Source organism: Triticum aestivum, chromosome 3A, assembly GCF_018294505.1.
Source record: "Triticum aestivum cultivar Chinese Spring chromosome 3A, IWGSC CS RefSeq v2.1, whole genome shotgun sequence".
Classification (NCBI taxonomy): Eukaryota; Viridiplantae; Streptophyta; class Magnoliopsida; order Poales; family Poaceae; genus Triticum; species Triticum aestivum.
In genome coordinates this window covers 119350221-119356623 of record NC_057800.1, presented here as the reverse complement: position 1 = coordinate 119356623, position 6403 = coordinate 119350221, and positions in this window count along the sequence as shown.

The window sequence follows — 6403 nt, the reverse complement described above, 5'->3', positions numbered from 1 at the left end:
ACTCGTTTTTAGTCCGTATGTTGTCTACATTAATATATTCAAAATACCTTATAATTTGAAACGGAGAGAGTAGTTTCTTCTTTATCACCATCTATAGCATGCATGTCTAGAAGGGGACACAAGCATAATTTTACGACGCTAATGATGTGGATCCTCTATTCCCAAGCTTGGAAATGCATGTACTCTTTCCTTTGATTAATCGGAATAATGTACCGCCAAATCCACTGTTGGAAATACCATGATGACATTACATTTATGTTCTGCTGTCTGAGTGCTTGATGGAGACAACTAAACAAGAGAAACTTATTTACTCGTTTCGTACCTATGCATAAGGCTAGTCATAGTGGGAGTAACTTGGCTAGTAACATATTACGCTCCAAAAAAATATTGCTTATGTGATATATAGTTAATGAGAAGTGGTAACATAATATGTTACTGTAATATAGCGTTTTCCGAAAAAGGGTTTCCCCCGCTTTGTAATATAGCGTTTTAAGACGGAATGAGTCTATAAGCTAATAAATGAAGACCTATATGACACTACTATAGTATGTTACTTTGCACTATAAAGGTAGTAACTTAGACTAGTGTCATATGCATAACACTAGTATAAGTTACTTCCCACGATGACCAGCCTAAGTCATCTTAAGTTGTCCACTGCGACCAAGGTGAGGTAGTAATAAGAAAGGAATTTAATGTTTATTTGCTAATTAATGTCATTGTATGCAGAGAATTGACCACTGCATGTTATGCTAAGTAGACTCAAGTCATTGTATACATACACGCCCCACGTCTCCTATTGGCTGATTTCATTTCTCGTGGCAAAAAAATAGTAAACGAGGTGGGTAGTTAATGCATCGCATCTAAAAGTTTTGGTTGTAATGTGACTAATGCACAGAGGGAGTACTATGTATTTTATCAACACAGAATGAAATGATTGTGTTCTCTCTGTGTCTCACCCTCTCTCTCTAAAATGCTGTGTTTATTACTCACTCCATTCCAGATTGTCTACCGTGTTATGTTTCACTAGGACAATCATCCAACCCGTATTCGAGAGAAAAATTCGTTCGACCAACAAATGCTCTATTATCGTAAAAAAAAGCTCTATTAGGTGTAATTTGGAGTGATGTGATTGCATTTTTCTTCTTCTCAATCAACGTTTTCTCGGAAGAAGTTTTTGTGTTGCATTTTTTATCAATATAGGGACGTACGTATGTCGTAATTTGTAGTATTGCATTTTCCTTATCCCAATAAAATTTTTCTGGCTGTTAATTAACTTGCCGTGATGGATTCTGCACTTTAACAATTAAGCTAGCGTGGTTTAATTGATGACTAGGTTGCACAGTTCACACTATATATATGGAAGTCGTTGCAACAGTTCGTCACATAAATGTGACTGATAACCAAGCTTGCCACTTGGTTATGTTGGTTGTACTATTTGGATTATCTTAATTACTAACTACGTTGCTTGCTCTTTGAAAAAAACAATGAATTTTTCTCTGACGTACGTGTGTATTGCATGTTCCATCATATCTAAAGGGTGTGATTTTCTCCTAAAGTAGGTAGAGTTCTCACAACAGGTGTGGCTTTTATTTATTAGTCAAGTTGTAGTATTTGTTGTGAGACGACCGCCAAGATCCCATTTTGAAGACAGCATGAAGATATACAGAGGATTCTTAAATAGGGTTATTATTCTTTCTTGGTGCCCCTCCAAGCAAAAATAAGTTAGATGCCAGTATACTGCTGGTGGAACTTCTATAGTAGTTTTTGGTAGCAATCTCCCGGATGAGGTCTAAATATTCATGAAAAAAAATGGTGCATTTACTTTTTTCCCATATATATTCATCTATGATGCATCCAAAACAACATAATACAGAAGTCGCGTATATGAAATCTGACAATAACATGGCGTACCACCTTAATGCATGTCTTTCTCCTGTCCCATCACTTTTCTCCCTCCATATAACCGAACAAATTATTATATGGATTGTAGAAATTATTCCAAAATATTGCAATTGTGGGTTGTGCCGCGATAAAAATGAAAGTTAGTTGTCCCAAATGAATGATGTCCTCACAAACATAGTAATTTTAGGTTAACCCCTGCTTGATGGCCAAGGGCAATGATTTCAAACATGGCCAACTCATAATGTGACAAATGCTTTGTAGAAGGCCTGGGAATGGATTCGGTGTCATATAGATGACCAAACCTACATCATGTTTGACAACACTTGGAATGTGAGTTTAAGAGAGGGAGTTTGTACCAAGATTATACATGGCAAGTGTTATTTTAATCATAATCCTATGCTTGGCATCTAATAAGAATTATTTTGGGATAGAAAGTTGATTCCCTCCTTCGGTTAATAGAAATTCATAGCTAGGGGATGATAGCACAAATTTTCATGAAGGATTATCACTAGTAGAAAAAGGGCCTTTAGTCCCGGTTCTGGAACCGGGACTAAAGGCCCTCCACGTGGCCACTGCCTGGAGGTCCATCTTTAGTCCCGGTTGATAACACCAACCGGTACTAAAGGAAATTTTATGATTTTTTTGAATTTCAAATTTCTGAATTATTTTAACCTCTAATCTCTAATCACCCCTCATCACTGCTCAATTTAACCTTTAATCTCTAATAACCCCTCATCATTCCAAATTATCTAACTTCCTGAACGGTCACCCATTCTCTCACTACTCCAGCCTGAGCACGCTTAACTTCCGGGTTCTATTCTCCCTCGTTTCCAAGTCTGCATTTGTTGTTTTCCTCACAATAGTAAGATGTCAATCCTATTAACCCTCAGGAATTTAGCTTGAGCATGAAGTCACACATTTCACTGTTTGAGTTTGAAACTATTGTTCTAAAAATCAATAATTATTTAGTAACACTAATATTTCTTGAATAAGTAGTTTGACCATAGTTTGACCCTAGTTTGACCACAGTTTGACCAGATTTGACCAAAATTCAAAAAACTGAAATAATTATTTAGTAACACTAATATTTCTTGAATAGGTAGTTTGACCATTGTTTGACCACAGTTTGACCACAGTTGACCAAAATTCAAAAAAACTAAAATAATTATTTAGTAACACTAATATTCTTGAATAATTATTTAGTAACACTAATACTTCTTGAATAAGTAGTTTGACCATAGTTTTACCAGATTTAACAAAAATTCAAAAAAAACTGAAATTTGAGCATAACTTTTTTTCCTTTTAGAATTTGAGGATTCTAAAAATTTGCAAACAGGCCGTAGGCAGTCAAAATCGGAAGCGGATTTTCGTTCTGAACATTTTGATATATTATACGTTTTTTTCCGACATCGTATGCAAAAGTTATAGCCGTTTTACATTTTCCCTACATTTTTTGCAAAACATGTCCAAATTTAAGTTTCTAAATTTTCCTAACTAGTAGGTGTAGTAATATAACTACCTCTCGAAGGATTTTATATTTTGAAGTTTTTATCATTTTCTTTTGATTTTTTCGAAACAAAAAAGGCGATCCACCGGGGGGGGGGGGTAGAGTTTGAAAATGGGACCTTTAGTCCCGGTTTGAGACACAAACCGGGACTAAAGGGCATTGCACCCTTTAGTCCCGGTTTGTGTCTAAAACCAGGACTAAAGGTCTAATCTTTAGTCCCGGTTTGAGACACAAACCGGGACTAAAGGGCATCGCACCCTTTAGTCCCGGTTCGTGCCACAAACCGGGACTAAAGGGCTCAGGTGAACCGGGACTAATGCCTTAGCCGCACGAACCGGGACCAATGCTCACATTAGTCCCGGTTCGTGACTGAACCGGGACTAATGGGCTGACCCGGTCTGGACCTTTGCCCCCTTTTCTACTAGTGTATAAACTTATCTCTAGTTTCTTTCTTCCCTTTCTGCCTCTCCACTTTTATTAAAATGGTGTGTATTGGACTTTGAATCGGGCTTTCACCTTGCTTTTATAAATAAAGCAACCACCATGTCCATACAAGTAGTGCAAGGGTCTCAACGAAAATAAAAGCAATCTATTGTGGCATCCGCGTAAACACGCCCAATATAAAAGCATAAAACAAAATGGAAAAAGACCACCAAGTGGCGAGAAGCTCAAGAGCCCTGATTCGAAGCCAGCTGTTGTGAATTGGACCCTCGGCTCACAGCTGTAATTCCTACTAAATTATCAATCTCTTCAACCTAATAGATGGTTGAATATCATATACAATCCAAGATTCTCATTTATTTTGTTTTATTATTACCTCCAACAAAACAAGAGTGAGACGAAGCAAGTGGGGAACCCCCTGCAAATTGAGAATTATACTTTGTGGCATAGCGGGTTACTAGTGGAGGTATGCTCTCTCTTGTGTTGTATTTCATCAACAGCATATTGTTGAAAAGATTGTAGTTGAGTAGCAGATAGATGTGTTATATTCATAATTCAGATCGGTAACACTTCTATGAAGAGCAAACACGCCGACATGCATGAATATAAGACGCTATTAGAATCCGTAACAGGTACTCCCTCTGGTTTCAAATACAAGACCACTATCGACATTACATTTTGCAGCTATACAAGGTCACTATCTCTTCCCAAGAAGAATTGATTATAATTTTGCCTCGTACGATGGTGCTTATTAACAAAAATGTTGCATGCAGCCATAGGAAAGGATGAACCACGTGCAACATGTTTAATTACTCGGGGACATGAGAGGGTTTCCACATAATTAATCATGCTATTTATTAGTTAGCCTTGTTTTCTTGGTGTTTGAAAAATTAGGTAGTACTACCTCTGTCTTGGTTTATTGGTCTCTTCATATTTTGTGCCAATGTTTTACCATAGATTTAATTATCAAAATGTTAATGCATGTCATGAAAAATTATATGGTTTGATTCATATTTGAATATAGTTTCCTATATTTTTGCTATGTATAACTTATATTTTATTAGATAAAAGTATGGTCAAAATATGATCCTAAATACTAGGGGGCTAATAAACCAGAGGTAGTAGTGGGCTTGTGCACAAAAGTGGGTGGAGTATATAGATTCTAATGATACTAGTATTGTATGATATTTAGCTCTGTAAAACTTAGTCAAACATACAGTTGTTTGATTATTCTGAAAATCAATACACCATATATTTTGCAAGTGAGGGGCGGGTATATTTATATAGTAAGACATTAATTATCAAAACCTTTGCTGGGCAGATGTGGTTTGGTTTGATATTGTTAACTGCATGCACCCTTCCAACTATTTATGTACCTGTAAAAAGTACTACCCACAAAGAACCATGAAATAACACATATATTTTTTCTTTCGCAAATTGTGTTACGAAATACGGCAACATATGTTGATGAGAGAGTGTCCATATCTACTTTTTCCGCAACCTTCCAAGCATTTGTTTCACTTTAGCTAGCTTTCACGAAACTTCAACACAAAGTATGCATTTATCTGTAGATTTTGAGTGGTACTATAGAAGACCGATCAGGTCTACATGGTATTCTCTCTTGCGCACGATAGCTAAAGCGAGACACATCTAGATAATTATATGTTTTTCATCAAAAAAATCATGATATATTTTGCAACAATCCAGCTAGACAGCACGTAGTAGTACCTGCAAGATCTCTTGTTACATGGTCGCCCAATCACATGCAAGGGCGAGAATCTCCAACCAAGAAGCAACAGACGAGAAAAGAAGAAAAGCACTCGATCGCAGTCACATGCAGAGGGCAGGCAGGGCCACGCCAGGTCCGGTGGGTAGAGAGAGAGAGAGAGAGAGTAACGAAAGGAAATGCGAGGAAACAGAGGAGATAGAGAGAGAGAAAGAGAGCGCGACTATTGCCTTCGAAAGGAAGAGAGAGAAACCACTGATCCGCCCTTAAGTCGGATCCTTGTCGCCACCCGCTAGGCTCGCCGACAGCAAGGTACACGGGCCCACCGTCCGCATGCATACCATCAACACACTTGCAGACAAGTTGAACAAATTTGCTACAGGTATCTCCCCACTGTGCTCGTACGGGACAGAGGCAACCTTGGATCGGCTATTCTACGATTTATGCTTTATACACGCTGGGAAAATTATGTTTGATATTTTTAGCATGTAAAAGTCCATCTGGCCAAATATAATGCTCGATTTGAACAACCCATGATTACTAAATATAACAAGCTAGCCAATAAGTCACACATTATTTTCGATTGACTCCACAGTTATTTTGGAACTAAAATAGTTAATTGCACCTCATAAAATAACATCCCATAAGGCGTCATAGTATTGGTCACCTAACCACATCTGAACTAAGCCACTAAACGCAAAGAACCTTATGAGAATCATTGAAATTTCTCTACTTTGTAATTGTACTCTTCCGAATTCTACACAATAGATAGATCGGTATGCATGATTACTTAGAGTTACACTCCTTTCACAACGCCATCCCTCCTC